Raw genomic sequence first — 23,524 nt, 5'->3', positions numbered from 1 at the left:
TACACCGTTTAGTGGTATGCCTGTCAGATGCGGAACGTACAGATAAGGTAATAGGTAACAGGTGAATATACTATTGGTATCGGTATCGGACTCAACCCGGAACTTCTTAATTATTGGCAATATTAATTACGTGGAAAACAAAAGGGCCTGGAGTGGTGTAATTTTTAATCTACACCTTTGTACTATATTAGTAATATATAAAGTAGAATTCTCCAATTCGTGGTTTTTACGTGATGACGGCTGACAAATTGGACCTCGTAATTTTAGTATTATAGATAAGGGCAATGTCAGGAAAATTTAAAACTTTGATATGAAGATGAGGTTTAGTCGCCCTTCCCCAGTTTTACGCCGAGTACAAAAAAGTTTATATTTTCTTGACATTGACCTAATATTGATTTTATACTGCAATTACATGAATTAATTGATAGCTTCTTAAATCGTTACACATATATCAGTAATTTTCATCCCTTAAAGGAACCCTAATTGTAAAGAAATTGTTCCATGTTGAAATTGACATTATACAAAATATAGCTTTGTTACTTTATTAAGGAAATAAACACAACTAGTTGCAGTATGAATATAAACATAAAACTTTATCTCTCAGCTGATGGTGCTTATATCTCTCAGACATGTTTATTTCATTTCGCCTTAACCTTTCGGATGATATTATGTTAAAATATGTTATCGAATATAAAACAGCGGAATAACTTGGAGGGCAAGGTGAGCTTTTTTCATCACTTGGCGTCCACCACAATCATCATTGGGGTGTCTAGTTAATAAAATTTGTCCGATGACCCGGCCAACCAACCAAGATGGCCGCCATGGCTTAATATAGAAGATTGGGGTAAAATACAGTTTTTGGTTTATATCTATGTAACCAAAAGCATTTAAAGCAAACAAGACAAGGGTAACAATGTTAACCATGTTGGGATCTATCTGCCTTGAAATTATCAGATGAATCAGACAACCCGTTCTTGGAATCCTGCCACTGAATTGGAAGTTTTAAGGAAATTTTGCCGTGTTTAGATAATATCTTGAATACTGTAAATTCAGAAATTATTGCGAGGTTTTTATTATTGCGAATAATGAGCTGTGTTGTAAACGCAATAATTAAAACTCGCACTTTGTAATATTTTATCTGAATTAAGCATGACTTTTCTCAAAATCGTAAAAATTAAAATCGCATTAAGGTGTAAAATGACAAAATCGCAATAATAAATGCACGCAATAATTTCTGAATTTACAGTACTATGTTATGAAGAGATAAACTGTAAACAGTAATAATGTTCAGCATACCAAGATGACCGACATTGCTAAAAATAGAACATAGGTGTAAAATGCAGTTTGGGCTCCCTGAAACCAAAGTGTTTAAAGCAAATCTGACGAAGGTAAAATTGTTCATTAGGGCCATAATAAATAATAGGTTTGTTTGCCCAAACACTACCTACCCAGAAAAAAGCTGCCTACTCAAAATTCTTTTATTGTCCTGATTTGAAGAAGTTTCTTTAATCAAATAGGCATGAAGACTAATAAACATCTGATACTTCAATTTCAAAAAAAAAAAATATACCTACCTACCTACCCAATGACTCAATCTATGGGTAGAGTTTGGGAAAACCAAAATATTTTTCTGCCCTGAAATTTCAGACTAATCAGACAACCTATTGTTGGATTGCTATTCCTGAATTGGTAATTTTAAGAAAGTTTTGCCGTTTTTGGCTTTTATTATCATTAATATTATAGATATAGATAAACATTTGTCTAGGGGATAAGTTGACAACCGTTGTAGAATTAACAAGTATAAATATAAAAATCATATCATGTCCGTACAAAAACAATAACAAACAGACTAATGATACCTACAAGGACTTACATCTTTTCATCAACAGCATAACTTGAAGTAAAAAATAAACTGAAACATCTTATACACAATCAAAAGCAACCCTTAAACTTTAAATATAACCTAATGGTTTTATTTTGTCATTTTATAGTTTTAACATTATAGTTCACTGGTCTTAAAATTATCTTGGTTATTGCAGTTTTCACAATTCCAATATGGCGGCCTTAAAATAAAATCGTGTTCTGCCTATTTCTGCAAATAAAATGTTTGTTATCAAGAACTATTCAGCTGCAGGGTTGATATATTCGATTTTGTGTGTGTGTTCTTAGTATCATTTATGGCCACGGTACCAAAATAAAACCCATCGAAAATGGAAATAAACTCATCATAGATACCAGGATTCAAACTTTATATATACGCCAGACGCGCGTTTCGTCTACAAAAGACTCATCAATGACACTCGAATAAAAAAATGTTTAAAAGGCCAAATAAAGGACGAAGTTGAAGAGCATCGAGTACAAACAATTCCTAAAAGTTTTGACAAATAAAGCTGAGATTATCCTGAGGTAGAAACGCCTTAGTATTTAAAACATTCAAACATTTAACATTTTGTTAACAGTTAAATTTATTACTATGAACACATCAACGATAACTCAAGTCAATACAAAAGAGCTGACTACTGGGTTAGTAATGCCCTCGGGGAAATAAATATCCACCACCAGGTGCATCGACCCAGTGGTTGAACATAAACTTATCGTAGATACCAGGATTATTGAGGACCAAAAATTCCTAAAAGTGTTGCCAAATACACCTAAGGTAAGGTAGGAAGATGTTAAGTCTTAACACAGACGTGAATTTTTTTTATTTTGAGTGAAAAGCGTAACTTTAATTGTTGATGGGGACGTCGACTAAGACTAGATTTTTTAAAAGTGCATAATGTGACCAGAATGAGGAAATTATTGGTAATCTTAAACTTATTTACTTTGTATATAATTATAGTCTCTTAATTGTACTAGTTGAAATTTACCGTAAATGCTGATGATAAATGGTAGACTTAATATTCCTTAATTTAAATGATTTTCAAAAGAGGACAAGGTACAATAAGGCCTGTGTTTGCCCCCTCTATTCTCATTTTTCGAATTATGTGTCGGAAAGCTACTTTTATGTTAAAATATTCCCTAAGGTTTGAACTTCAATACCACTAATTTTCGCAACTGGGTGAGGTGAGGGAGATAAACTTCTGTTATTATTCCAATATTGTAATTATTATTCATTTTGTAGGTGATTTTACGACACATTTTTATTATTTTAGTGCCTGCGCACACGTGACCCATACTTGTTTTATTCCAATGTCAGGAGAACTGTTTTTGCTGTCTAAAAAATCACGTAGTCGCATGGTATTCAATTTTAAGCAGCAATGCCCCAAAACGTTATTTTTCCTTATTTTGACGTTTTTGATGCCCTTCTATCCCCCTTAGTTCATCAATTTTCTGAAACTTATGGTTTTGAAGTTCACCCAAACAAACTTCAAAGTAAGGAAAAATTTTAACGTGTAAAGCAGCTTTCCCAAAATTTTGAAAATGAGAAAATAGGGGGACCAAAAATCGTACCTTGTCCTTTGTCAATGCAAATTTCGAACAATCAATATCCGTTTTAGCATGTCAGTACTTTGATGCCAACGCTGGCTCCTTGGCTGGTGATACCTTCTGGGGCGTACTGTTCGCCTACATAGATAAAGAACCGGTGGTAATTATAAGATAAACGCTACTAGTTGTTCTGCATTAACACTGATTAAATGTATATTTTGGCGACGTTTTTTATGTCTTTTCAGTGATGTTTAACTTAAAAATTCTTTGAAAATCTAAAACCAAATATAAAAATTCAAGGGTTTGTAAAACCAATCAAACAATATCCATATTTGCATAACAAAAAGGGCGTACTGTCCACGTGACTGGTAATACCGTCGGCTGCTAACGGATCATCAGCAAGAATATCCACCCTGGTCGAGTGTAACTGACATTAAACAGTACTACTTGTACTGAATGGCCGCATATAAGATATAATATTGATTAATTGATTGTTTTTTAAAATCAAGTGACTAATATATCATGCATGTTCAGGACGGGAATGAATTTACTAATAATACGACATTTAGGTCATGTAGAATGACCGTTCAGAATGAAGGTTAAATCTGCCTACCCTTCCGGAGCACATGAGATCACCCCGTAGTTTTTGGTGGGGTTCGTGTTGTTTATTCTTTAGTTTTCCATGTTGTGTCATCTGTACTATTGTTTGTCTGTTTGTCTTTTTCATTTTTAGCCATGGCGTTGTCAGTTTATTTTAGATTTACGAGTTTGACTGTCCCTTTGGTATTTTTTCGTCCCTCTTTTAAATTTTGTTTGACGTTCACTCGAAATTGAGGATATGTTGCGAAAGAACCATTTCCCCAGCAATAGGTCACTTATGAACCCTTGAGTTATTGCAAGGGCTCTAAATAGGCAGAGAGTAAATATTAAGCAAGAGTGGCATATTATAATTCCCATTCACCATGGGTAGGATGGGCAGTAGACAAAAGAATGAGAATTAAGTATAGATTATAACATGCCTTTTTCCATATTGGCCCTGGTATCATCCCGAGACTCCCATATCGGCATCGAGGCTTTAGCCGAGGGCCGATATTGGTCGAGGGATGATACCCGGGCCAATATGGAAAAGACATGTTATAATCTTTTTTATCACATATTTAAGTTCATCAGAAAAGAGAAAAAACGTTAATTATAACAATTTTATGATACTTAAAAGGTAAAATCTTAAGCAAATAATCACAAACGTGTTTTTGAGGATGCAATGACGTCACGTCATTTGGAACAGGGCACAATATGGATATGTCTTTTTTGCCCCGGGCAATTTGGAGGTTATTGCATATGCAAAACCTACGGTATTCATAACAAATATGTGATAAAGGATAATATAAAATAAAATATAAAAAGCTGGAGATACATAAGATGCTACTTCAAAATAATTGAAGTGCAAAACCCAGTGAGAGCTGCATGAATTATGAACTCATTAGCATACTAATATCAGTGAAATATTCTACAGTTACGAATAACTTTCCCATTTTTGCTCACATGTTACGATTATCTTCTATTGGTGTTACGATTTTCTTCTTAATTCTTTATTGCTATCATATACAATTTGTTAAAGAACCCACAAATGTGACTGAGAACAGACACACTATAGAACCACACAAATCAACCTTCCTCGAAAATACATGTTGATACGGAGAAATTGACAGAAAGCGATTTTACCTTTTTCAACCTCCGCTTTATTTGGATCGTTGTAACTGCATTTACCATGATCAGTTTATCACCAGAGAAAGTTTGATTATTTGCTTTATTTCAACCGTAATTGAGTTTGACTCCAATCATGACGCACATTATTCAAATGTTAGATTAATATATTTGCTATTTGATTGTTCACGAGCTCAGCAAACTTATATAGCTGATAATAAAAATGAATTATCAAATAAATGTACAAACCCTATTTATCTATGATAGAAATATTACGAAAATCTATATTTAATTATTATTTAAAGGTACATTTCAGAAGTATGATGCAATTAACATAGGTATATAAGCACATGCTTAAAAGATAAATGAGATTTTCCAAAGTGCTGACATCGAAAGGTAAATAATTCGCTATTATAAAATAAAATATATTTTTCCATTCTCAATACAGTTCAATTAATAATTTACTTTCATTTCTAAAGATTTATAAAATTGAATAATTTAATAGTGCTTCATTTTAATTTAGAACTCCTCATTTTTGATAAAAATCAGATATTTAGACTAAACAAAACTGCGGGAAATGACTTGAATTAATATGATATTTAAATCCCCCCCATGTTTACGACTGTTTAAATGTATGTATAAAACGACGCCGAACATCTCATGATCATTTGTATATAAATTAAATTCAACATAGATACAAGGCTGAACATTTTGTACGACAGGCGTGCATTACGTCTACATAAGATACAATATACACATCAGTTGCTCTCGAAATAAAACAGTGTGGAGTCCAAATCAAATAAGGTGTAGTTCCTTAAAACTGGAAATTCCCTAAACGTTATTTTAAATACAGCTATAATAATCTGTCTATGAGGGTAGTAAAACCTTATTGTTTCCAATAATTCAGTAAGTTATGTACAGATTTTAAATGGGTTTTATATGAAAACACGCTACGAATTCAATCGCACATTTCCGTTGTCAAAGTTTGACTAAAAACATGTGGTCCGAGACCATAATTGTCGTCCCTTGATTTTCATTGTCCAAGAATAAAGTCATTAGTGTTGATAGTTTGTTACGTGCAATTTTCTTTTCATTTTTGTGATACCCTTTCAAAATTTATTTCTCAATGTTTAATGCCTTAAATAGCAAGTCGGGGATGAAATGACACTGTCTAAGTGATCGTCAGTGTGCATGATAAACTAGCAATTATGTTTTTTCCGTGAAAAATCTTTGTATCAGACCATACTGTCTTCAAACGTTACATGCTCAGATTTATTGTATCATGTCATTTGAGTATAGAAATGATAAAAAATACACACATGTTTATTTCCTATAGCTTTTATATGCATTTTTAAATGTGAATATGTGCTATGGACTAAATTGACCCTAAATTATGTTCAGTCTAACTTGGTCTTAGACCCATTTAAACTAATATGATATGTTATTTGTCTCTTTTCTGCCCATTTTAAGCACATTAAATACATATGTAAGGATTATTTCTATTCGTTTTTGATGCGTTTTGTTATTTGTTTTTGCCATGTGGTTATGGACTTTCCGAATTGATTTTTCTCTAAGTTCAGTATTTTTGTGATTTTACTTTTTATAACCAAAAAGCTTCACAAACTTAAAATTACTGGAAAATATATCTTCATGTAAGGCACCCTTCATTGGAAAACAACAATTTGTAAGCACAGGGTCATATAAATATGACTTTTGAATAATTATGCTGCATCTGATAATTCAAATGTGTACTCTACTGGTCTTAATACAAGATATGATATTTTATATACTAAGGCATTTAAAAATATTTTTTTTGCATTATTTAAATTTTTAGAGCCCCAAATGTTGATAGTTGAATTTTTTCAATTTTAACGTCAAAATTGAATATAAAATTACTCATATTGTCTGTAATACATATCTTATCATGTATTGACCCTAAATTATTTTATTAGATCGTTTCTGTGTGTGTTACATTTTAATGTTGTGTCGTTGTTCTCCTCTTACACTTAATGTGTTTTCCTCAGTTTCAGTTTTGTACCCCAATTTTGTTTTTTACATCGATTTACGAGTTTTGAACAGCGGTATACTACTGTTCCCTTTATTTATTGCCATGCAACTTTGTAAGCAGTCTAATAATTTATTAAGCTTTGGTCATACCAAGATTTATAAAGATTGGCCAACATTTTCTATCCTATTAGGTCCGATACCACAATTGTCGTCCCTTGATTTCCGTTGTCCAAAAATATAGTCCAAAGTGTCGACAGTGTGGTACTTGCCAATTTTTGTAATATCCCTTCCAAATGTATTTCTCCATGTTAAAGCAAGACACACTGTGAAAAAAATTAATGAGAAATCGCATGTAGATATTTTTTTTCATTTATTGTCTAAAAGAAATGCACTACGAAATAATTCTGGTCACGGACCATGTACTCGTCTGGAATTTGATATTCTATATTCCAAAATTGAGATAACCCATTTTACATTTTTGTTGTATTATAATTTGGGAACAATAATATAATGATAAGCAAAATGCAATTAAAAGAAGCACAATAAGCTGTGTAAACTTTGAACAAATTAAGCCGTAAAAACATTTAGGACCGCACAGGGCAAATAACCATAGTTCTGTAGATGTCTATAAAAATGCGAGATCATTTAAACAAATTGTTGTCATTTTGTTTTTAAAATTCAAAGTTTTATTGCCATATAAACTTTACAGTTTGTGACCTATAACAACAACAAAAACAAATAAAGACAATAACTAAGTAACTCAAAATATATACACAAATTCAGGTAAATATCAAAGGGTCCCAGTTCCATTGCCTTTTTTATAAATGATCCTAGTTTATTCACTTGTGTTGGTGTTGATGGGTTAAGTATATATATAACTTTGTCGTTGTCAGTGAGATTAGCAAATGAATTACTTTCTCTGTTAAAGCAATTAAAATATGTTAATCTAATATTTAAATTATGAGAACAATTTACTAAGATATGTTTCTCATCATCTAGTACTTTGCATTTTTTGCAAAGTCTCCCTTCGCGAGGAATTTTAAAATGCCTTCCTTTTTCAATTAATAATGAATGGTCAATGATTCTAAGTTTTGTAATTAATTTTCTAAATTCAAAGTTTGGGTTAGAGAGGTAAGGTTTGATCAAAAGATTTGGCTCAAGTCCTTTATAAAAATTTAGTTTACTTTTATCATTTATAGTTTTCAACTTATCCATTAACATGTTGTTGTAGTATGAGTTTATTTGGGGTTTAATATAGCTATTAATTGTTTTAACTTATCACAGGTTTTTAGTCTATCTATATCAATGTTAGATTCAGAAAGAATATCTTTTGCAAAAGTGAACCATGAATAGGAGCCACTAGAATCCAAAGTTTTAGTTAATTGAAAAGATTCATGTAATAAGGGATTCAAATTTGAGGTAAAACGCCTTGCTTAATAGACAATAGTTTGGTTTTTTATATGACATTCAATAGGCAGTCTTCTCAATTCGTTCCTTGTACCAAAATTTGAAGCAGTGACGGTACTCTTGTTAGTGCCAAGGGTAAACTTGCAATAAACAAGATGCAAGTTTTCTATTGGAGTCTTGTCAATAAAATTAAATGGGTCCACAATTTTTCCAGATACCAAAGCTTTTTTTTTTAGCTTTGAAATATGTTATTTATGAGTTCAAATATGTTATTTCTGAATTATAAGTCAATATAGGTCTCAATAAAGTGTCAAATAAGTTATTTGACACTCTGATAGGAAGGCTGCCAAGAGAATTAGTATATGTTTTAATAGAAAACAAAACCTTTTTTGTTAATTAAGCTGTACTATGACTGAGATTACCATTTGATTTAATCAGCAGACCCAAGTAAGGATATTCCAAAACTTTCTCTATTTTTTGGTTTTGATATACAAGACTTAGTATATATATGTTTCAGGCTTTTGCTTTGTTGTTGAAAAGACCATACTTTTTGTTTTATTTATGTTTATAGAAACTGCCAGTTTTCACAATATACGGAAACTTTATTTAGACTATTTTGGAGACCCTTCTTAAGATTCTGATAGTAAAAGCAGATCATCAGCAAACAGGAGGGAGCCTAGTTTACTATTTATAAGCTCCAATGGATTTGAGTTGTCATCTTCCAAACCTTTAGTGATATCATTTATAAAAATATTGAACAAAGTAGGACTTTTTTTTTTTTTATCAAAACTAAGTTTTATTAATATATTTACATTTGTTAATATACACATCGAATACCGGTACCTTATCCCGGCCTCGTTAACATTAGTATAGAGCATATATTATGGTTAATTATGTTAGTACACAAATTTTTCATTAATCCGGATATAATTCATGTCTTCGCCTAAATGGTTTTCTATACTAGTATCTTTGTTTAGACAGAAGGTAGATAACACGTGTAGTGCTTATATGGAATATAAATTAATTAGTGCTTTATTCAAGGAAATGTTTCTAAAATACTTGTTTTGAAAGGATTATTGATCTGCTGTTATCTTTTTCTGTTCTGAATATTCGATTGAAATGCAAATGCGTTTTACAAAATATAGCTACAGTAAAATCGATTTATTTTATAAATTGAAGGTAATTTCCATTTTCTGAGTGTGTTTATGTCAGATTATAAATTGTTGTGTCTTGGATAACGTTAAACTAGTAAAAAAATATGACTGGACAACAACAAAAAGAGACGAATAATATATAGTACAAGTAATAACCATGCAAACATGACAAATACATATAATAAAAACAATTGTTGACTGTTGTATGAACATACAGTCAAATCTCATCTCGCAATTGTTAAACACTATAATTTGCATGCATACATAAACAGGTTGTTACACCTGTGTAGTGTTTGAGGAAAATTACAATATAATCTTATTATTTCAAATATTTACATATATATACATAAATAGGTAATTATACCTGTGCAATGTTTGAAGAAAATTACATTATAATCTCTGTGTTTGTGTGAATAAGTCAGACATTCAGTTCATTAAATTGCTTTAATAGTCTGTCAATTTTATATCCTAAAAAGTTTCTTATTTCAATAAAAGTTCCGATTTCTTGTCTTAATATTTTGAGTGGTTGTATAACTTTAATTTTTTTGTCAGACATTTAATATACTTTATATTTTGTGTAACTGATAATAGTTAAAAGTAAATTGAGTCCGTCCATAGTACTCTTTATCATGTATTTTATATCCCAAAGCTATGCTTTTTAGATTGATCACATGTCTTTCAAAATTTAATTTCTTAAGAATTTGTTGTACTTTTTCCCAGAATAATTTAAAATATGAACATTTGAGGAAGAAGTGTTCATAATTCTCTATTTGTTTACAGTGTAAGCAGGTATCTGTTTCTACTATATGCCAATGTTTTAATAGTTGATTACAGGGAAGAATATGATGAAGTAGTTTCCCTCTAAATATTTTATATCTATTATCATCTAAAGATGTAAAAAAAAATTAATGTTTCATATGCTAGATAAGTATTTTTTAGAGTAAAGTATGATTTCCATTTTAAAAAGCCAATAGGTGTTTGCATTTCCTTTGTAAGTAAAATATCATGGTTATTTAGGGTTTGAATAAGTTTTTTGTTGATGATGTTCAGATTTTCTTTTGTATTTATATTGACTTGTTTATGTTTAGAAGGTGAGTTTTTGATGATATTGGTCCACTGTTTTTGAATAGCTTTCTTCAATTTTGTTATCTCAGCTATCCAGTTTTCCTTATTTTTTAGTTTACTTAGTATGATGTCTGAGGATATATTTCCATCTTTATCTAATAAGTCATTTATAACCAGAATGTTGCTTTGTATCAAGTTTTTAAACAGTAAACATTTATTGTTGATGTTAATATATTTATTGCCCCATATTATTTGTTTCCTTAGTTCCCAAAATAATGTAGACTTTTGTATAGTTTTTTTCTTTTACTTTCATCCAGGTCTTTATTAACTGCATATAAAACTCTGGGAATTGATTTATAATATTTTTTCAATAATATTTATATTGGCTATATTCATCTTAAATATTAAAAAGTTATCTCCTGACTTATTCAAGAAATATTTTGGAATTATCTTCCAATGTTGCTCATCACTGTCTTTAAACAATAATTGTTTTATCCATTTTAGTTGAATTGTTGAGATAAAGGTATCTATACAAATCATTTTTAATCCCCCTTCCGTATAATTTTGCGACAGATTATCTATTTTAATCATATCTCTTTTCCCATTCCATATATAGTTATATATCATAGTTTTAATGTTTTGTATAAAATCTTTTGGTAGTATCATATTGCTTGCTATATATGTTATATTTGGCGGTATTAGAGACTTGACTACAGTTATTCTTCCTTGCATACTTAGCTTTCTTTTTGACCACATGTTTATAATTTTTTCAAGTTTATCAGATTGTTTTTGACAATTAAGTTTTTTACAGTTTTCTTTATTATAGCCAAAATAAATGCCCAAACTGTTAATAGGTTCTTTCGTCCAATTGATTCTTTCGAATATACCCTTAGTATGTTAAGTCTGCCTAGCCAAATTCCTTCTGTTTTAGTTCTATTTAATTTTAATCCTGAGAATGAGCCAAATGTTTCTATTAAGTTAATGACTAAAGATATTTCCCTTTTAGATTTTAAAAATAAGGTTGTGTCGTCAGCCAATTACATATTTTTATACTACAGTCTTTTCCATTTAAGTTAATTTGGAACCCTTTGATATTTTTCTCAGATCTAATTCTGCCTGCTAATACCTCCACCGCTAGTACAAAAATCAAAGCGGACAACGGACACCCTTGTCGAATTCCGCGACAGATCTGAAAGGGGTTTGATATCCACCCATTATTTACAATGCACCCTGATATACCATTGTATATAGTATCAACCCAGTTTATAAAGTCTTTTTTGAATCTAATTGTTTTTAATGTTTGTATCGTGAAAAACCATTCAAGCGAGTCAAAAGCTTTTGAAAAATCTAGAAATAAAATTGCTCCTTCAACATTGAAGTTTTCAGCATAGTCAATGAAATCTTGTATTTGTCTTATATTAAAACCAATGTATCTATTTTTAACATAGCCCTTCTGGTCTGCATTAACAATGTTAGGTAGAACTTTTTTTAGTCTTTTTGCAAGTGCATAAGCAAGAATTTTAACTTCTACATTTAATAAAGTTATTGGTCTATAGTTATCCAGAGATTTTGGATTATTCTTTTTAAAGATCAATGAATTCGAAATTGCCCCCTTTTTTGTGAATTTGTCAAACTTTTCTTGTTATATCACTCATTATATACTTTGGTTAGTATCATTTGAATTTGAGGCCAAAATTTTCTATAGAATTCTACATTAGGTCAATCTAAACCTGGTGCTTTATTAAGTTTCATTTTAAACACTGCTTCTGTAATTTCTTCTGATGCCACAAGCTCTTCTAAACTATTACTATCTTTATCTGAGAGTTTTTTTTCTATTTTAGTATTTCGAAGATACTCTTTAGTATGTAGCTTATCTGGATTTGTTGATTTATATAGTTTTTCATAACATTGTCTTCCTCTTTTAAAATTTCTGTTTGGTCTGTTATAGTATTACCTTTATGGTCATATAATTCTATTATAGTTTTATTAATTTGTCTTGATTTTTCGAAATTCAAGAAAAAGCAGTATTTTTTTCACCTTCTTCTATCCATTTTGCTCTTGACCTTATTTGAGCTCCTTTAGTTTTTTCAATGTATAATTGATCTAAATGTTCAGATATATTATTTATCTGCGAAATTAATTCAGAATTGTTAGTACTTCCACTTTGGTCTAATTTAATATTTAGCTTATTAAGGTCATTTTCATAAGTTTGAATTTTATCTCTTTTTTGTTTTGCTTTTCGTTTGCAAAAATCTAGACTGATGTCCCGAACTTCAGATTTAAAGTTATCCCACAGTATACCTAAATTTTCTGTCGTTTTTTTCTTGTATTCATAATATTTTATTAGTTTTTCTATATTACAACAGTAGTCTCTATCATTCAATATTGATGAGTTTAATTTCCAGTATCCTTTTCCTCTGTTTAATTTTTGAGTTCTGATTTTTAATGAAATACCGTTATGGTCTGTTGATTTTAATATTATTGGCCTTATATCTGCTTTGACTATTTGTGATTTACATTCCTTACTTACAAGGAAAAGTCAATTCTAGTTGCTTCTAAACCTGATTTTCTACGCCATGTATATTGAATTTGTGTTGGGTTTTTATCTCTTCATATATCTATGAATTTGAAATATTTTATGAGCGGTTTAAGCCCGTGAACTGGTTTGTCAAATTTGTTTTTTGTTTTTTGTATCATTAATTTTTAGAATATCATTAAAATCTCCTCCCATTATAATTTGACCTAAACTATGTTCTTGAGTCCAGTCTTTTACTTTTTTAAAGAAAGTATTTCTTTTTTTTGCTATATTTGGTGCATATATATTTATAAGAGAATAGACATTATCTTCTAGTTCAACATTAATTAAAAGATAACGTCCCTCCTGATCTCTAAATTCATTTATAATGTTATATTTTGTTTGTTTTGTAAACCAAATAGCTACACCCCTGGATGCGCTACTACCCCAACTATGAAAAATTTCTCCAGGTCAGTCATTATTTAAATTGTCGTTCATACTTCTGGTAAAATGTGTTTCTTGCATCATTAAAATTTGACAATTTTGATGTTTGCACCACTCAAATAATCGTTTTCTTTTTTTCAGATTGCAGCAAACCTTGAGTGTTTACAGAACATATGTGAAGTGGTTAAGGAGCCATTTGTGTGAAAAGGTAAGTTTGTTTACTTTTTTTATTTTCCTTCATTATGTGTTTGTTCTTTCCGTTTATATTTTTTCTGCTAACGTACCTTTCATTTATTGTTAACTCTGTCCTTAATTTAAATGACCTAGTTTGTTGGACTTGATAATATCGCATGTGTGTATTGACACTGTCACGTGATGAGTGTAAATATAAACAATACCACGTGATATTGCTATCATGTGACGTTTGTAAATAAAAACAATACCATGTGTTTTCTATATAAGTTGATTCAAGTTTGTTTATTGTAATGAGGGTTCTGCTTAAGTTCTGATTTTCCCCCTGTTTAAATACCATAACCAGTATGTATCTTGTAACAATTTTTTTCATTCTTGCATGCAACTTAACAGCATTTAAATTTAAATGTATACACTTGTTTACCAACATATTTTTGCATACAATACAAATAATGTGACATCCTTTTGTCGCATTGGTTTCATTAAACCACACGCAGACTAAATATTTTTGTATATTTTTTTTCCGTCGTTCGTCATTTCTACCGATATTGTCTTTTGTGGTGTTTTGGGTTTCCTGTGGAATTGACTGATATGGATTTATGAATTTTGTGTCACTTAGGTTTAGTGTCGCTTTCTGATTTCCTTTCTGATTTAGATTTTCCTTGAACTCTGTTGAGATACCATCAGTTTCATTTCCTTCTACATCTCCTGTTTGTGCTTTTGTTGTTTCGTTCTCTTTCTCTTCCTCAGATTCTGATGTTTCTGTATTGTCTTGTTCATCCTCTGTGACCATACCTTCAGTGCACGCGTCTTGTTTGTGACCAGACTTCCCACACCCTTTACATTTCCAGTCGTTTGTACATTCACCAGCTATGTGTCCTTCTTCAAAACACTTTCTACAAATTATTGTTTGGTTGTTTCTTGGCTGCCCATAATGTATTATATTTGCAGCATACTTTCCTATTTTTAGAAATCTTGGAAGAGGGTTTTCAAATTGCAGGCAAATAATTATACGGTCTCCTGTTTGACAATTTGTGTTCAGATCTTTGTACCTTAACCGTTCTCTGTAGTGTGAAAGTATTTTGATGTTATATCTTTCAAAAACATATAGTATTTCTCCGTCGTCTGCGGATAGTGGTATATCTTTAACTCTGACTCTAATAGTATCTTCTTTGTCATATTCTGTGAAGCGGGGATTTCTGGTATAGATTGTCATGGTCTGACCCAATAGAAAGACCTTTGGATATGAGTGTTTCTCTATCACTTTCTTTATCTAAATATATTTGCCATAGACCTTTGACACGTTGCAATCCTCATATTGCATGCTTTTTCACTACTTGAGACAGGTTATAGAACATTTCTGTGTTGGAAAAGATCCAGAATTTCTTCTCTAGTGATTTAGCGGCAAACCACTCTTCTTCTAGAATAAATACTGGCTTTTGTGCTTGAAAGTTCGATGATAGCCCTACTGGATCTTCAACTTTTTTACTTTGTATCTCGGTACTCACGGCCTCAGCATAGGACGCCATTCTGTCGTTGTCTTTGTGTTCAGTTTGTTTATCATTTTGAGTTGCCATTTTTACTTTATTTTGATTTTGTATGTAAAAACTTTTTGTTTCCCACCTTACAATGATCAATGTTTATGTAATCTATATCGTTTTCTGTGTAAAATTCTTCAGTTAACACTAGTTTTATACTTTTTTTTCTCTCGAGTCACTTCGTGTCCTTGGAGCAAAAGGTGTGCTCGAAAAAAATTTGCAAGTAGGACTTAAAGAGTCCCCTTGTTTCGCACCTCTAGTAATGTCAAAATAGTCATAAATGTGATCTTTATATTTTAAAGAGGATTTTGTATTTAAATATTGTTGTTTTATAACTCTGTAAAAAGACTTTCCAACTCCCACTGTGCATAATTTATATAGAAGGGTTGTCCTCCATACAGAGTCAAATGCCTTTCTTAAGTCAATGAAGCATGCATATATTTTTTTTGTTATTTTTGCGTATATAATACTGTCAGCAGCAGTTCTGTGGTTTTCTCTGAAGCCAAATTGACAGTTATTCAGCTGTTTATCCACAACTGTGATAAGTCTATTGTTGAGTACAGCATAGAATATTTTAGAAACATTACTGATTAAAGATATACCTCTGTAATTATTGGAATCAGATTTGTCTCCCTTCTTATGAAGTGCGATTATATATGAGTCCTTCCATGATTTTGGGTATATACTCGTTTTCAGAATTAAATTAAATATTTTAACAATTGATTTAATTATTACCTGATTTGAGGTTTTAATTATTTCATTTATAATTCTATCTGGTCCAGCAAAACACTTTGTAATGAGTGGATTTTGTACTATTTTACGTCTTAGTTTTTTTAGTATTTCGTTTTTTTTTACATTGCCAGATTCTATGTTTACATGCGATGCACGCATAAACGAAAGTAACCAGCATATTATTATAATGGAAAACAGATTTTTTTTATATTTTTTTATTTCTTCAAATGTTTTAATAAGAGAACGAATTACTGTTCTAAAATTGATTAAGGAAAGAAAAAAAAGTTATAGTTCACGGGTACATCAAGTTGAAATATATATGGCCGATAAATAACGAATACGAGTACACTAGATATGAAAAAGAAAGGCAACAGTAGTATACCGCTGTTCAAAATTCATAAATCGATAGAGAAAAGTATCAAAAATAAGAGAACTACGACACAACATCGAAATGTACCACCCATAGAAACGAATTATTATATAACAATGGCAATTTTCCTGACTAGGTACAGGGCACTTATGAAAAAATGGTTAGTTGAACCTGGTTTTGTGGCATGCCAAACCTCCCGCTTTAATGGCAGTGTTAATTAAAAAATTACAATGACAACATTACCCGACAGGATTACAATAAATAAACAGATAAATGAGAGAAAATAATAGCCATCAAAAGGCAACAGGTTAAAAAATATTTTTATACGGCAGACGTCCGCTATTTCCACACAAAACAATGCTTAGATGTAAAAAGATTGAAAGCCATAACAACTACAGAGTTGAAGATCGCGGAGGACCAAAAGTTCCAAAAAGTTGTGAGGCCAGGGTTATTCGCCTTGGACAAACACATCATTATTGGCCAGGGTTATCCGCCTGGGACAAACACATCATTATTGGCCAGGGTTATCCGCCTGGGACAAACACATCATTATTGGCCAGGGTTATCCGCCTGGGACAAACACATCATTATTGGCCAGGGTTATCCGCCTGGGACAAACTTATCATTATTATAAAGAATAAGACATAGTTTTGCAAACAGTAAATTTTATTAAAATGACTATATACATATACATGATTAGACTGAAGTGGTGACTAGCTATAGAATACAAAAAAAACCGAATACATAACAAAATCACAGCCCTGTAAGCCATAGTCAATGCAACGCCAAAAGTGACGTCACATTTAAATTTCTAAAACGTGTTCCGAAAATTAAGAAATAATTTGTATGAAATTCAAGATTAGATTTGAATGACTTATCTAAAATTGAGAATGGAAATGGGGAATGAGTCAAAAAGACAACAACCCGACCAAATAAAAAAACAACAGCAGAAGGTCACCAGCAGGTCTTCAATGTAGCGAGAAATTCCCGCACCCGGAGGCGTCCTTCAGCTGACCCCTAAACACATATATACTAGTTCAGTGATAATGAACGCCATACTAATTTCCAAATTGTACACAAGAAACTAAAATTAAAATAATACAAGACTAACAAAGGCCAGAGGCTCCTGACTTGGGACAGGCGCAAAAATGCGGCGGGGTTAAACATGTTTGTGAGATCTCAACCCTCCCCCTATACCTCTAACCAATGTAGAAAAGTAAACGCATAACAATACGCACATTAAAATTCAGTTCAAGAGAAGTCCGAGTCTGATGTCAGAAGATGTAACCAAAGATAAAAAACAAAATGACAATAATACATAAATAACAACAGACTACTAGCAGTTAACTGACCTGCCAGCTCCAGACTTCAATTAAACTGACTGAAAGATTATGATTTCATCATATGAACATCAGGCACAATCCTTCCCGTTAGGGGTTTAGTAGCATACCATCATAACATATATGAGAAGAATATAACCCGTGTCATGCCAACAACTGTTTTTAGAATAAATGTGTTTAGTTCCGACGCAAAGACCTTATCAGTGACTCAATATTAACACCAAAATATGCAATCTTTAATGACTTGACAACAGTATCGTAATTATATCCCTTCTTAATAAGTCTATTCAAAGGTTTTGTAAGTTTCTGAGGTGAATACCGACACCTTTGTTCTTTATAAAGAATATTTCCATAAAAAATTGGATGTGAAATACCTGAATGTATAAGAAGTCTGCATGTTGAGCTATATTTACGAATGATGTCTTTATATATACCGATGATAAAATTTAGTAAATGTTTTGACTAGTTTGTGATATCGAAAACCCTGGTGTAATAATTTTTCAGTAATACATAAATTTCTCTCGTTAAAATCTAAAACATTGGTACATACACGAGCGAATCGTACAAGTTGAGATATATAAACGCCGTAGAATGGTGACAAGGGAACGTCACCATCTAAAAACAGATAATTAAGGATAGGAAATGAAAAATCATCCCTTTTATCATAAATTTTAGTATTGAGCTTTCCGTTAGTGATATAGATATCAAGATCGAGGAAAAGGCAGTGGTCGTTGTTAGTATTAGCTTTATTTAAAGTAAGTTCAGCAGGATAAATTGCATTAATATACATACTGAAGTCGTCATTATTGAGAGCCAAAATACCATCCAAATATCTAAAAGTATTATCAAATGTGTTGATCAGATGTTGTTTTGATGGGTCTTTGCTTATTTTTGTCATAAATTGTAACTCATAACAATACAAAAAGAGGTCCGCAATAAGTGGTGCTCAGTTAGTCCCCATTGGAATTCCGATAATCTGACGATATACGGAATCCCCAAAGCGAACAAAAATGTTATCTAGTAAAATTGAAGGGCATATTTAGTATCAAAGCATGTCCAATTGACATAGTTTTTTTGTTTATTGCTACTAAAAAATGACCTAAAAGAGTTTGAACATATATATTCACATTCTGATTTTTTGAATGCCCATTTAATTAGGTGTGTGAATTTGTTCTTAATGAGAATGTGAGGCAATATTAGCATGCAATTTATCAAGTACTTCCAACGAGTTCTTGACACTCCAAAAGTAATTTATTCCACTATTTTCGAAGGCCTTATTTGAACAATTTATTATAAGGTTTTAAATTGTACCAAGTGTGCTGGTAAGAAGAATAGACAATTTAGTAGTTGAACAATGGCTTGAAGACGAAATAAATCTATATTTGTAAGGGGTTTTGTGTAGCTTCGGAAGCCAATACATAGTTGGGACTTTCATTGTATTTGGCTCTGCTTGTAAAGCAGTGGCTAAAAGTTTATGTTTATTACAGATTTCGTTTTCTGAAAATAGAGTCAGTTGGAATGTTGGTGAATTGGTAATTTCCTTTTTCAGAACCTCAATGTAAAATTTACGTCAAACAATAATAATATTATTAGCAGCCTTATTGGCCGGGACAAAAACAAATTCCTTGGCTAGTTCTTTTAGTTTATGTTTGATACGAGAAATAGGTTTATTGTGGTTATGGTTAATAGTAAAATGTTCCTTAAAATGTTGAACACGTATATCAACTATCTTCATTACTGAAATAAAAAAAGAATCCAAAGATTTTTTGTGAGCTTTTTCCCGTTTTATCCATTTCATACAGTAAGTATGGAGTGAGTCGTGGATGATATTACGACACTCATTCCAATTAATAATTGACGGGGGACGATATTTAGGTTCTTTACTGAGGAATGATTTTAACTCTCGGTCTTGAACGGTGTTAAGATCTCCTGTTATAACATGGGAAATGGGTCCATAAATATATTCGGAATTACTGCAATTACACGAAGTAGGTGTATTTTCACTGATATTAACATCTTTAAACAATTGACTATAATTAAACACAAATTTCCGGGTAGACTTCTTGTAAATATAACAAATAAGAGGTAGCTCAGTATTGTCAAAATATCCAGGAATTTGTTCTTTAACAGAATGGTCGTTAAATATACTGGCAATATTTACAAAATCAAAGCCTTTATTGACATACTTAATTTTAATAAAATATTTTTTTATGATCTTCAGGGCGATCAATTTTGGGAAATAATCTAGAAGAACAATATGCCATAATAATTTGAACAATTTCATACTTAGGACTGCTCTATGAAATTGTGTTGCAATCCTCCAAAATTTTATTTAACTTCTTAACCGGTAACGAACAGAGTTTTGTTAACAGATAATGTCTGCCGTTGTTTTTTGAAATAGAAATTAGGTCCGAAATATTGGTATGATTGGCCCGAAATTTTTTTTGATTGCGATTTGTTCTACGACCGCGAGAACGGTTTTATTTTGATCTGAGCGTCACTGATGAGTCTTATGTAGACGAAACGCGCGTCTGGCGTATAAAATTATAATCCTGGTACTTTTGATAACTATTTACGAACAGTTTTAGAAACTATATCCAAAATATTAACGGAATTGGTTCTAGATATATTACCAATTCCCATGATATTATCATTTTATATCAATAACAGTGAAAATTATAATACTAGTTCATATAATTAATTGTATTATCTAGCTTTGTGGGTGTTTCTTCTGATCAAACTGCAAACCAAAAATATCGTGTAAATTTTATTGATCCAACATTGAATCTTCCAAATGAACTTGAAAACAACAGAAAAACAAAAACGATTTACAACTACAATCGTTAAGACATTTGACAAAATCCTGTGACAACAACAAACACAATATCAAAACCCAACAAACTAATTTGGGATTGAAAAGTACCGTGCCACGTCTTACAATACGAATTCACACTCAGTAAAACAATCGCATTCGGGAATAAGTCACGTCGGTAATAACAAGATCAGAAGAAAAATTATATGAGGATTTATTGGTGGAATTGTAATAAAAATGAAGTTAACAATTTAAATAATAAAAATACTCAATTACAAATTAATATATGATAGATAAACAAGTACTTAGTTTAACTTTGATGCTAAAGTTTTGTCCATTTGTATATGGAAATGAGCAGAGAAGTCATAAGTGAAATCTTCATGAATAGTTTAATCTTTTAAGATCTTATTGACAATTTATGTAGTATATCTCCTTATACGGCTTAAAGAATTGTCGGTAACTTCATAAATGTTCATGGATGAAAATAACAATGTATTTAAACGCCATTAATAAGATAAATCAATGAATACTCTTGGTATATTCTTCTGATGATTTATCAAATTATGTTAGTCGATAAAGTTGTCAATACTATTCGTATTTTTCTTAATTAGTTTTTTTCTCTCCTTTTTTAGTTTGTCAATAATCCAAGGCAATATGGGAATATTTTACGACAAATTTTCAGAGTATTATGAAAGGTTCAAGAAGATCTGTACAGAGATAGAAGAAGGAAAATATAATCAAAATTTATGTGCAACATTTCCCAAGAAACATCTTCTTTATTCGAAAGAAGAAAACGAATATCTTTACTCTGGGCCAGAAAAATTGAAACATTTGTTATCCAAATTTCAATACTTTGCTCATCTCAACACCAGTCCGACTGATATCAAAAGAAGTCTTGATATAGAGTGTAACATATTTAGTCAGCGTGTTACTTTTCGTTTGTCTGAATCACAAGTTCGTTCGGTCTACAGTGAAACGGGCTGTGAAATGGTGCGCGGTAAGCAAATATTATTTGCCGTTGTTAATGAAAATGGAAAAAGAAGGATGACTGCATATGCAGACATAATGCCACAATTAGAGGCATATCCTTCAAAAGATCTAGGGAAGGCAATGCTAAATGCTTTGAATACTTCACAATTCTGTCAAAATTCTGAAGGTTTAGAAGAAGAGATAATTCTGGCAGCTTCGTTATTCATTCTATTAACTCACATCCCTGAGGCTGCGATTCCCTTTAAAGAGACCATGAAGGAATTTGACAGCGCAATTAGATACAATCAAAATTCTTTAAACCCAAAGGACAAAATTGTGATTATTAAAAAAAAGACTGGTCGTATTCCTATGGCGGACAAAATAGTCAGGAGTAAATTGAGAGACGTTGCTGAAGGAAAAGTCTTATTCAAAGAAGCGTTCAGTGAGAAGAATTTTGTCATTAGAGGTAAAGACGGGACATCGAAGGGTCGCACATGGGTGCTTGAGGATCAAGCGGGTGTTTTAACAGGAGATTTGAGCGATAGTGAGGATGAAAGTAGTACCATATCAGAATTGCCAGTAGCAAGTAAAATCCAGGAACATCAAAATCAACTATTCCTTCCGGAATTATAAATTATGCCACAAGCTGAATTGTGTTCTTTTTTAAACTAATATTGTCCTCTAGCTCTACAACTGTGTCAAGTGTATATTATTTGTTTTTATTATTTGAATATAAAAAAGTTGAGAGAAAACGTGATATGCCATTTGAATAAAACTCTCAACAGGTTTTCTGTCAACACGTGCGCATTTCTAATAATTTGTAGATACTCTTTTATTATGTTACCACTATTTAGTCAACATGACATCACATGAGGGAGTATAAGCTGCAAAATAAATCCCTTATTAAAATAGTGTCCGTTTCGATTGATTTTTTTTAATGGTTGTGATCATTTATCATGTTTATATAAATATCTTTACTTATGATATACCTTTATTGATAATATTATCAGAAATAAAACAAGAATGTGTATGGATTATATTGGTGAGTTGATATTAAAACGATAACATACTAAGACAAATTAATAATATTAAAAAAAGTCATTTCCAGTTGAATGGATATGAGTATCATATTATACGTTCACGTATACCAGGTGTAGCTATAAAGGACCCTTATACTATTTGTTTGATAAAATCTGCTGTTAGTCGGTCGTTACAACATTTATTTTGTAAATGGCTAACTGTCATAAATAAAAACAAAAGATATATGATCTTGAAGTCATATGTGAATTTCATTCACTAGGGAAAATGTTAAACTAAACCCAAGGAGAGCAAACCTTTAAAACAATATACAAAACAGCTTAAGATGGTACGAAAAAGGGGGAAGTAACGAGGGGTTGATACAAAACTAAAAAATCATAAAAACATAGAAAACCGATGGCAAGAAGAAAAACAACAATCGACAAAACATCACACTTAACAGCTAAAGAACAAGCACCTTGAACCACACTAAGAAAACAGATATGAATTCTAGCCAGGATATAGGTCTTCCTTCACATGAAACATAGCGGCACATAGTACATGTTCAATAGAGACTGGATCTCTATACACTAAATCTTATTGTTAGGTTTCGCAAAGGGGTTCATTGATGATAAACTGCGAAAATTTGAACTGTCACAGTAAAATGGTGATAGGGGTAGACATTTCTCATAGACCACCGATGGATCATTCAATAAAAATGTTTTGCTTGCTTAATTGAGTTGTGTAACGCTTGGAGAGCTTGCAACTTTCCCTACACGATATTGCGATCAAACGTGGCTGTGTATTAATACATCCTGCCTAGCCAAAATAA

Source organism: Mytilus galloprovincialis, chromosome 14, assembly GCF_965363235.1.
Source record: "Mytilus galloprovincialis chromosome 14, xbMytGall1.hap1.1, whole genome shotgun sequence".
Taxonomy (NCBI): Eukaryota; Metazoa; Mollusca; class Bivalvia; order Mytilida; family Mytilidae; genus Mytilus; species Mytilus galloprovincialis.
The sequence above is the reverse complement of the archived record's forward strand: the minus strand, read 5'-3'. Positions refer to the sequence as shown.